The 12,425-nt window shown below is 25.7% G+C and overlaps 1 protein-coding gene across 2 annotated transcripts in view; it reads right to left on the minus strand.

Moving 5' to 3' along the window:
- Nucleotides 1-6,011, minus strand: part of LOC127277172 (protein doublesex-like) — an 84,049-nt gene extending 78,038 nt beyond the window's left edge. For both annotated transcript variants that reach the window (XM_051298046.1, XM_051298044.1), the window contains exon 1: nucleotides 5,791-6,011. The gene's annotated coding sequence lies outside the window, so the exon portion shown is untranslated. The remainder of the gene's footprint in view (nucleotides 1-5,790) is intronic.
- Between the last annotated feature and the right edge of the window lie 6,414 nt (nucleotides 6,012-12,425).

The raw sequence follows: 12,425 nt of genomic DNA on the forward strand, positions 1-12,425 counted from the left end.
CGTACTGGACCGCTTTGATGTATGCTGCAATATCAGATATCAAAGCTGGACCAAAAATCAACTGATAATACACGAGGGATTCAAGAGCACTTCCTGTGTTACTATTTCATCTGTACAGAGCATACTCAGAGATAACTGTATATCGTATCAGTATGTTGCATAATCACAATCTTTCCATTTTCTTTATTAAAACAAAGTGTCTCCAGAATTTAACTCTTAAAAGAATATTCGCTTATACAAAAAGTCGAAACAAAAATTTATCCAAGAAAAAAAGTTCAATTGACCGAATTTTAATTTGTACGAATCCAGAGAGCACGTAAGCTTGCTGCAACCTTACGGCAAGCTTTCCGCGCAATATCGCACGGCAAACTTACCGCAAGCTTACTGCAAGCTTGAAAACCTTAGCAACCGTCGCTAAGGGAAAAAAATCCTTAACAATCGTTGCTAGACAAAAAAAAGGTCAAAAATAGGCAAAATGACCCGAAATTGGGGGGGGGAGGGGGCTGTACGCCAAAGCGAAACTTATAAAGCTTTCGGACCTGGGCCACAAAACACTAAAAATTCTGCACAAATAAAAATGTTGAAAGAAAAAAATTTGGACTTTTTTTCTTAAATATTATGATCCGGATATTTTTGATTTGGACTTTTTTTTGTTTCATTAATCATCTAATAAAAGCAATGCAAAAAAATTTTTTCTCTATTTTTAAATACATCTATTTATTTAAAATTAATTTGTTTTAAAAACAAATTTGCGATTAATATTGTAATAATAAATTTTTTTTTTTTTTGTGCAAATGACGCATTGGAAAAATGTATTCTTATATTTTTCCACATTTATTTTCATTTCGATATGTAGAGGGAAGTTTATACATATTTTAAATCACAGCAGCGAGCTAATTGAAGAACTCGGTCTCATTTTTAAATAAAATCTGCTTCTAAATTAACGTTGGCCTTTTGTATTCGATTCGGTTAAATTGGTCTCATCGCGCACACAGCCTATATCTTTGTATCGACTTGAAGACTTGAAGTAATATGAAACGTGCGCTTCTTTTGAAAATTGCTACATTGACCTCGAAAAGATATTTTTATTAAAAAAAAAAAAAATGAAAATGAAAATGTAATTTAAAAAAAAAAAGATGAATTACAACATAAAAAATAGAATTTTTGTTTTTTGAAATGATAATCAAACTTGGATCATTATACATTTTAGGAACCAAACAGTTGTTTAATGGAGTAAGATATTATCTTGTATTTTTTGTGTCTTGTTGTTGTTTTGTTTTTTTCTCTCCAAGACCGCAATCGATGCCTCTCTCACTAAAATGTTGATCGTGAAAGATTTGATCTCGAGGGAAAAAGAATTATTCGAACAACACTTTGTGCAAAATTATATGTACACCTACATTTCGAATTTATATTTCACTGTGTAGTGTGTGCAACTTACAAACGTACAAACATGATATCATATGTTTTTTTTTTTCTTCTTGGTATCAAGATATGAACTCGTAATTGCTACTATATCCGAATGCTGATGTTACCGACTTATTTCGATTAATAGAGCGAATCTCCATCCGGGTAATTTTTATTTATTGCAAAAATTTTTAATTATTGATTTGACTATTGTTGAGTAGTTTAATTGTCAATGAATCGTGACATTAAATGAAACAATTATAATCTTTTACTTGACTGCAATATACTATTCAAGTATAAATATTTACTTGAATCAATAAATTTTTATTTAAACTGAATTATTTAAACTAAAAGAGAAAAATTTTTGACTTATTTTTGTTGTAGTTCAAAGTAAGCGAAAGTGGCGCCACCTACGAGGCACATTTTTATTGCACTTCAAAATGAAAATGTTAAAAATTTTTGATTCTTTTAAATATCTTCTTTTGACTCTACTTTTTCAGTCATAGGAAAAAAGTGAACAATGAAGCTGACGAAATTTTGTGGATATATTTCAAATTAAATATTTACAAAACCTACAATGTTATAATACTTAGTAATTCTTAAGTTTCTTTTTTCACATCTCATTCTAAAAATATTTACTATTGTTAATAATTATTTCCCTTTTTTTTTTGTTTTATTTATTATTTACTTAAAAATTAGTCCTTTATTTCTTTATGGAAAAGATTTTTTTTTTTTTTTGGAAAAAATTTGCACTTTTGTTGCGTTATGTAATTACAGGGAAATAAGAGTATTGTACTAATTGTATATTACCTTTAAATTGTTTATTCCCGTACTCAACAGGTGCATTTCTTTATGATTACTGGTGGTAGATAAAGAAAGAGAAAATGCACCTGCACTAAATAATTCTGTAACATGCATTTACATTAGAATATATAACTCAAATTTTGCCCTTTGCGTTGATTGGAATATATTTAAAGTAAAATATATTTCGAAAATTATATTTCTTATTGTTAACATTTTATAAAAATATTACACACTTTCCAAAAGGGAATTTTATTGTAAGTATAAATAATCTTTAATAAAAACGTTAAAAAACAAAAAAAAATTATAATAGAGATAATAACTTGAGACACATTATCTAATGTTTTAGCAAAGAAAATAATATGTGGACAAGTGTTAAGCATGACTTAATCTGTTTCATTAAACTAGAACAACCTATATATTTGTCTGATATGTAAGTGGAACAATATTCAAGTTGCAATATATGAAGATGAATTTTTATTTGATCTACATATAAAGATTGCTACAAAAATATTATCAAAATTAAATTTTATTTATTTCATGTTTCCAAATCTCTGTTGTTTGCATTTATTGATGAAATTTTGATAAATTAATTTCTATTAAAAATAATTCTTAACCCAAATAGGCCTAAGCAGAATGAAATCTCTAATTTGAAATCTTAAGCTTTTACATGAGAGAGAAAAGAATAAAAGATATTTCTATATTCTTTTTTCATCTCTCATGTAAAAGCTTAAGATTTACGATTAGAAATTTCATTCTGCTTAGGCCTTATCCTAGTACCTAACCTAACCTAACCTAACCTAACCTAACCTAACCTAACCTAACCTAACCTAACCTAACCTAACCTAACCTAACCTAACCTAACCTAACCTAACGTAACCTGACCTAATTTAACCTAACCTAACCTAGTTCCAGTGCCTTGAAATGAAGCATCGAAAATCTTTTTATAAAATGATTTTAATTGGAACATTTTTTTTGGGGGGAGATTATTATCATACAAAGAAAATATGACGTCTCTCCCAAAAAAAAAGGAAAAGATTTATCATAATAAATTATTAATGAAAGATCAATGAAGCCTTCAATGTAAGAGCATAAATTCGATTTTTCATGTTGTTGATTTCTGAAATTTTTTGAACCTGACGGTTGTAGAAACCTGATATCCTTCATGTCGTGGTCAGTTGATCAGTTTCTCTTTCATCAAGTTTTGCCGCATAAGATTTGAAATGAATTTTCGAATCATAAAATTATATATATTTTGTATGTCTCTTTATTCTATGAATTTTTTTTTTTTTTTTTTTTTTTTTGGTAACAATCTCCTGATGTATTTTAATAAATAGAAGAAGAAAAAAAAAGTTGTATATGCTTATATAAATTGATAAGAAAGCTATATACTTCAAGGTTGTTTGATGGCATTTTGATAAGAAAATAGAAAATGAATCGTTGACAGAGAGAGCAAAAGACATATGATTTTCGTTAGAGCTATATTTGTGCGCGAAATTGTTTTCTTTTTAACAGAATAATTAATATGGTAATAAAATTTCAGTGAAGATATATATAAAAACATGTTATCAAAATCTTGCTCGGATAATTATATACATTTACTATAAATCCAATTAATCGGGGGGAAAAAAAATTTTTTTTTATTAAAAAAATACATTCTGTATTTTATTTTTAAATTATTTATTTTTCAATTTCTCGATTAATTTCAATATTTAGTATTCAACAATTCTTTCTACTGTAAATTTATTTATGAAAAAAATAATTATTTTCTAAAAACAAATTCTGCTAAGGTATCGTTTACTCCCATGGTAACGGTTGCTATTGTAACGGTTGCTATTGTCAAGTAGGTGGCGCCACCTCATTTTAAATTGCAAACAAAAATGTGCCTCGTAGGTGGCGCCACGTTCTATGTCGTTTATTTTGAACTGCAACAAAAATGAGTCTTTGAGTCTCACTTAAAAAGTGATGAATACATTTTTGCTTATTAAAAAATAAAGCCACGATTCGACTTTTAAATATAAAATTGCCATTCTAAATACTATTTTAGTCGAAAATACTTAGTTTTCGGGGAAAAAAAATATACCTAAAAAATTAATATATTTTGAAAAAAAATGGGACATGCCCCACATGCCTTCAATTCATAATTTTAATTGAATTTATTTCTGTAATTAAAATCAATCGATTGACCTACATTAGTACAACATTCTCGATAGTTTATTTATGAACATTTTCAAGCTATATTATAAATAAAGTTTTTTTTTTTTTTTTTTTTTTTTTGGAGTTAAAAAATTTGAATATTATCAAACTATATATGAATTTTATTTTTCCATTATTTGAACAGTTGGAAACGAACAGTTTTTGAAATATACAATGTCACTTACAAGGTGAAATGAAAATAAACTTTTAAAAAAAATTTTTTTTTTAATATATTATAAATAATTTCTTATGAATGAGATAATTTTTAAATATTTTTTCTTCTGTCATTAAAAGAAAATGAAATTAATCATTCTCATTTTTTAATGACATTGATTGTAACAATTTATCTGCATCTCGCGCGCTGATAAAATTAAATCCGAATTTGTAACAAAGTACGAGTTTTATTATTTGTATGATATATAATTTCATTTCAAAAATAGAAATTCAATTATCTTATCAACATTTTCATTAGATAATTGAGTTCTAAATAAATATTTTTATTAATTAGTTTTGAAAGTCGATTATATTTTTTAACAATGTATTTTAATTATGTTAATATGTTCTTGAATTTAGAACAAAGAAAAAAAAAATTTTTTTTTGAAATTCAGAAAAATGTGAAATCTTAATTGAAAATATACGGGACATCAAAATGAAGTCATATAAAGTGTTGGTATAGAGAAAGTTGTTGCAAATCTAATAGTGGAATGATTAACTTTTACAGACCGATTAAGAGTTTGCTACAAATTCCAAACAGACGATTGAGCTCCTGTTTGAAAACATAATTTATTACACTTCTTGTATCTTTGTGATAAATGATAGTCACTCAACTAAAATGTTTCAATTCCAACGACGTGCTTACATTTTTTTTTTTTTTTTAATTATTAAAAATTCCACACACTATTAATCATATTTATTTAAAATAAAAGATGTTGCAAGCAGATTGTTTTCTTTTTAATACAAAATATCAGAAATAAAATTCAAAAATATTGGTGACTTTTGATAGTACTTTTTTTGTCGCATAAATTTTTTTTTTTTTTTAAATTTCGCTAAGAAAATTTTATATTTTCATTCGTTTTAAATTGATTCAAACTTATTTAGAATATCAATACTGAAAAAAAGGAAAAAACTTCTCTTTTTTCAAAAACACACTTTCCAGACAGAGTATCGTATTTTCATGCTTAAATTTAAATTTAACAGTTTCGCAAAAGCACACTGACACTTCACTTCATGTAAAGGCAATATCAAACGTAGCGATCATTCATCCATATGTAAACGAGAATTATTCGAAAAAAAAAAAAATTCCCCCCTCAAATAAATTTAAAATATCGAAAAACACTTTTGAAAAATTCATTAATTATTTTAAGAAATGAGATAAATTCTTCTTACCGAAAATTTTTTTTTTTTTTCCATCCCAAGAGAAATTGATCCCAAATAAGTACTGTACTGGTATAATTATTCACAATTTTAAAAATTCACAATTTTATTATTGAAAAAATTTTTCCAATATCCATATTATAAAAAAAAAAAAAAAACGCACATGTTTCATGTTATTAATCGCACGTAAAACTAACCTCGTGCAGCAGCACGAATAGTGAGCGACAAACTGGATTCCGTAGAAGCCTTCCTGAAATTATTTTGATGACTTTCTAACGTGACTGTACAGGTTTGTGCAGCATTATAACCGCAATTTGCCCGTTTACTGTACAGTCAATACAGAAAGTTAATTCACGATACGACCAAGAAACCTTCTATACTAAGTGATACGCGATAGTCCCCCTTTCTCTCTCCCCTCACAAAAGCGAGATTTTTTATCAAAATAAAAAAAAAAAAATTATTTCAAGTTACTCTTCCAAATAACTTCATTCCACTATTTTTTTTTTTTCATCATTATTTGCACATTTTTCGGGGTGTTATTTTAGGAAAAAACTATAAAGAATAAAATTTATTGCCTATTTTCTTCTTTTTAAAAAAAAAATAAAAATCTTTTTTATTATATATAAAATATAATATTTAAATATATTGGAAAAAATCCGTTATTTAACTATTATCAAATAAATATATTTAATTGAATCAAATAATTTTCTTTTTCAATTAAATAAACTTTATTTCTATATTTGCAAAAAATACCATTTAATTGATTCAAATAATAATTATTGGATACAAATAAATATTTACATGATAATTCCCACTTGGAAAGATTCCCTGGAAAGTGCCCCCTGGGGGTTCTATCAGAATTCCGCCGGAACTTCCAACGTAATTCCGTCGGAATTCCATAGGAGTTCCAAAGAATTTCCTATGGGATTCCGATTAATTTTTTTTCCAAAATTTTTAGACTCCTAATTTCGAACTAATTCCGTAGGAATTAGGACTCTAAAAATTTTGAAATCCCATCGGAATCCCATCAGAATCCCATCAGAAATTCTTTGGAACTCCGATGGAATTCCGACGGAATTACGTTGGATGTTCCGGCGGATTAATTAATTTTTTTCCAAATTTTTAGAGTCCTAATTCCGTCGAAAGTAGTACTCTAAAAATTTTGGAATCCCATCGGAAATTCTTTGGAACTCCGATGGAATTCCGACGTAATTACGTTGGAAGTTCCGGCGGATTAATTAATTTTTTTTCCAAATTTTTAGTGTCCTAATTCCGTCGGAATTAGGACTCTAAATATTTTGGAATCCCATCGGAATCCCATAGGAAATTCTTTGGAACTCCGATGGAATTCCGACGGAATTACGTTGGAAGTTCCGGTGGATTAATTAATTTTTTTTCCAAATTTTTAGAGTCCTAATTCCGTCGAAAGTAGTACTCTAAAAATTTTAGAATCCCATCGGAATCCCATCGGAAGTTCTTTGGAATTCCGACGGAATTACGTTGGAAGTTCCAGTGGAATTCTGATAGAACCTCCAGGGGGCATTTTCCGGGGAATCATTCCAAGTGGGAATAGTCAAGTAATTATTTGAATCAAATAAATTTTTTTTCAATGTACACCCAGAAAAAATATTTCTTTGATTCAAATAAATCAATTTTTTTTATTTAAAGAAATCAATTTTTTTGATTCAAAGAAATAAATTTTTTTGATTCAAAGAAATCAATTTCATTTATTTGAAGAAATCAATTTTTTTGACAAATTTTTCTTTGATACAAAAGAAAATTTATTTATTTCAAATAAATTATCTTTAATTCAAAACAAAATTAATGTTTGGTTTAAAAAAAAAATTTTTATTTAATTCAAATAAATGTTTCTTTAACTCTTTTTTAATGTTAGAAATTTGTTTTTTAATTTAATGCACAAATTCACTATATTGTTACGTAAACTAAGTAATAAGGAGATTATTTTTTTTTTTTATATTAAAATTTCTCATATTCTAGAATTTTTAACACAATTTATAAATTATTTTAGAGATTGTAAATTACAAGCAAGAATAAAATTTACTGTTTACTCTTTTCCGCCCACGAATTTCTTGGCGTGCTATTAAAATTCTTTACATATTCGATTTTTTTTTTTATTGAATATTGAAAAATAAATAAAAATTCTGTTTGTTAAATAAATTCTTTTATTATTAAAAAAAAAATTGATTTTATATGAAATTAATGAAAAAAATTTGTAGAATTAATGTAGACACATATGTTGTCGGTCAATTACCGGTTCTTCTTGACGATCATAATTATTTAGTATATACATATCGTCTGCAAAAAATTAAGAGAGAACCCTTTACCTGCACTTTGAAGGAAATTATATAATAATTTTTTCAATATTACGATCATGAGAACAAGTTTTAATAAAACAGATAAAAAAAAAAAAATGGTATCAGTAAAATAAAATTTCTATAATAAAATACAGTGTAAAAATTTCTGAAAGAAATGAAAAAATATTTTTTTTTTTATTTTATTTTTTGTTATAAAATATCAAGTTCCAGATTAGTGTGTAGAAATCAGGGGTCAGCGTTGGTTATTTTGAGCAGTTTCCAAAAATTTGCAGTCTCTAATGTTAGTCAGTGTGGGATCGCGTGATAGTAAATCCGTCATTAAAAATTCTTTTTCGCGCCGTATAGCTACAAATCATCAATGCAACCATTGTGAGGCAAAGTTTTGTTTTCCAAAAAATTCTCGGCGCCTTCATTTATCAATTCAACGCCTTTGTTTATTTTCTTTTAGACACTTTTTAAAAACCAATTTACAATATAACAATGTTTAAAAACGAAAAATAAAAGCGAACAAATTTTATCTTTTTTCTTTATAAAAAAAAGGATTTTTTTAAAAAAAATTACCTGAAACAGCGATTTACTAGAATAGCGAAATATTTAACTGAAATATATATATAAAACTTTTGCTACTATTATAAAATATTTAGCTGTTTTAGGTAAATTTTTTTTTTTTTTTTTTTAGAAGTGAAATATTGTAATTTTTAATGGGTGAGTCTCCCATTGAAATTGTGATACTAATTGAATGATTGCTGGTCAATTTGATTCACAGTGGATTTTGATCTAATTATAAAATGGAGAATATAATTTTTAAAAAATCCTTTTTCTCGCACCTCTCAATTATTATTTTTTTTTTTTTCACGACTATTATCATTGAAACTAATCCAAGATATAGATATTGAATGAGTTTCAACGCCTGCAGGGTGGCCCGAAAAACCGGTTCCCTTTAATGACAGACTATTCTGCATCCGCTGTGCGCGGATTTTAATGTGGTTTTTTGGATTCAATAACCGCACTAAGAGTATGGTGTTTCGTTTCTCATATACCTTTTGTATTCTATACTTGCTACTGTACTTGCAAATGAATTAAATTTTCTTCCTTTTTGATTTCTTCATCATTTTTTATTATCTTCTTCTTTCCTCTAAATATTTTCTATACATAAAAAAAAATCTTTAATTCAAAGAAATTGATTTTTTTGATTCAAAGAAATCAATTACTTTGACAAATTTTTTTTTATGATATACAAAAAGAAAATTTATTTGTTTCAAATAAATTATCTTTTGATTCAAAAAAAATTATCTTCGTTTCAAAGAAATTTTTTTATAATAACTAAATATTATAATTATCAAGGAAAAATTTACATTATTTTTCACATTTATTGCGTTTGTAAAATTGGTCTTAATTTTTAAAAATAAATAAAAAAAAAAAAAAATTACTTGTGTTTTTCTTATTAAAAAGTTAATAACTATTGTCTCGATATTATTTGCATATGAATTGTACATAATAATTTGTTCTCCTTGAATTTATGTTTGGAATTAATTTAAATACTGAAAATTCTATGTTAAATATAATTATTATCATTTATAATTTGAATAGAAGAAAAATTTCTATTTAAAATATTGTAACATTGTTTTTTTTTTAAACTCTATGTAACATATATACATTATATTATTCATTGTAGGCAGGTTGAAACAGGTGTTTAAAATATGTGAGCGTATAAACCTGTTTATTTAGTGAAACGAAACCGATGTTTGGCGCCCTCTCAATGTTGAGATCAGAAAACTCGTTAAGCAAACATTCAAATGATAAGTAGTTTCAAGTATTATGTTTCAATATTCTATCATGTTATCATAAATATTTTTTATTAGCTGTAAAAAAGTATAACATCTTATTTTTTGTTTATTTAATTTAGTAATTTTTATTCTTATTTCGAAATATTAATTTTTTTTTACTTTTTTTTTGACTTTATTAATTTTTGTTAATTCCATTTAGTAATTTTTATTTGAAAATTTTTTTTATAAATATTTATAAATATAAATAAATAAATGTAAATATTAATAAATATTTTAAAATAATTAATTTTAAGAAATAAGGATAAATAATATTTACCGGCCATGTGAAATAAAATATTACCAACTGAAATTTTCAGATTGTGAATAAATTACAGTTGAATACAGTGGGAATCTTATTTACCGACGCCTCTTGGTTAAATCATCTCCGTTCAAGTAGTTTCAAGTGCTTGTCTCTAGGTTCGCCACCTACACACTATGTCAACCACTTTCCACCCTTCGTCATTATTTTACATTCAAATAAGAGTGACTTTCCCTATATTTATTATCAAAAATAATTTTTAGGGTGTAAAAAGTAGTCTCTTAATAATAGACATAACAAAATTAAAAGAATGCATTTATAATATTATGTATATTGCAAAATTAATTTTTTTTTTGCAGAGAATAAAAATTATAAATAAAAAATGTATATATATATTGTCTCAGTAAAACAGTAATTTTTTTAATTGAAATAAAAACAATATTGTCTGACTAAAACCGACTTTTACTACTGGTAATAAAAATTTTTTTTCCTTGACTATGGGAAATTTGTAGTATTAAATTAATGTATCTAGAAATGAAAAAATTTTTTCTGTTGTCTGACTGAAATATACTTTTACTACTGATAATATAATTGAAATATATTTTCTGTCTGACCATAGTAAAAATATACTACTTTATCTACTGAATTATTATTTTTCTTTACAATTTCAATATTTTGAAATTATGTCGTCTGACTAAAACCTAATTTTTCTACTTTACTTTACTAAAATTATAACGTAAAAAATCATCAATATCATTAAAACTTTAATTTTAAAATTGAAAAAGTTTAAAAATAAATTTGCCCGACTAAAAAAAGTTTTTACTACTGATATTAAAATTTTTTGAAAAAAATTGTAATTCAGTGTCTGACTATTACATATTTATTTTCATTATTCAAAAAACTGTTTTATCATCAGTCGGTACGGTAGATTTCTATGTCGGTAATTTTTTATATTTTCATTTGGGGTTGTTCACAAAATACGTAACGCTTCCAGGGGGAAAGGGGGGGTCAAGCTATTTGTTACGGACAGACAAAAAAATGGCGCTAATGTATGTAACTAAGTGTTACATAGAGGGAGAGGGGTGGGTTAAAATTTTCAAAAAAAGCGTTACATATTTTGTAAACAGCCCTATTTTTCAAAAAACTGTTTTATCATCAGTCAGTAATGTAGATTTCTATATCGGTAATTTTTGTATTTTTATTTTTCAAAAAACTGTTTTACCATCAGTTGGTATTATAGATTTTTGTGACGGTATTTTTTTATATTTTCAGTTTTTCGGTCTCTTAAAATCCAATGTACTAGGGTTTCACTGCAGTTTCATCATTGCAATAATTTAAACCAATGGCTGACTAAGACAAAATTTTACTACTGATATTAAAAGTAAAAAAAAAAATTCTGTCTGACCATGGCAGATTTATACTACTCAATTAGTGATTCTAATAATAATTTGTCATAATTTTCAGTCTAATACAAACTTTTACTATTGATAATAAAATTTCAAAAAGATGAAATTTGCTGTCTGACTAAAATCTACTTTACTAAAATTATAAGTAAAAAATATATTTTCTCACTAAAACAGTAATTTTAAAATTGAAAAAATTTAAAAATAATTTTGTCTGATTAAAACGCGTTTTTACTACTGATAATAAAATTACAAAAAAGCTGTGTCTGACCATGGCAGATTTATACTACTTTATTAATGTTTCTATAATAATTGCCATAATTTGGTCTGACTTGAACAAACTTTTACTACTGATAATAAAATTTCAAAAAAGCTGTGTCTGCTCATGGCATATTTATACTACTTAATTAATGTTTCTATAGTCATTATTTGCCATAATTTTTTGTCTGACTAAAACAAACTTTTACTACCGATAATGAAAATAAAACAAAAAGTTAAAAATTTTGTCTAATCATACTAGACTTATTCTACTAAATTAATATTAACTAAAGATTTTGAAATTATTTTGTCTGACTAAAACCTACTTTTACTACTGAATAAAAAGTTATGAAAATTCATATACCTTTCTTTCACTTAAAAACAAATATATATTCTACTAGTTTAATCATATCAAAATTGCAATAATTTGAAACAATGTCTGACCAAAATACACTTTTACTACTGATAATAAAATTTCAAAAAAGCTGTGTCTGACCATGTCAGATTTATACTACTTAATTAATATTTCTAATAATAATTGCCATAATTTTGGCTGACTTAAACA

Source organism: Leptopilina boulardi, unplaced genomic scaffold (assembly GCF_019393585.1).
Source record: "Leptopilina boulardi isolate dan_hultmark-lab unplaced genomic scaffold, ZJU_Lbou_2.1 LbouV2_165, whole genome shotgun sequence".
Taxonomy (NCBI): Eukaryota; Metazoa; Arthropoda; class Insecta; order Hymenoptera; family Figitidae; genus Leptopilina; species Leptopilina boulardi.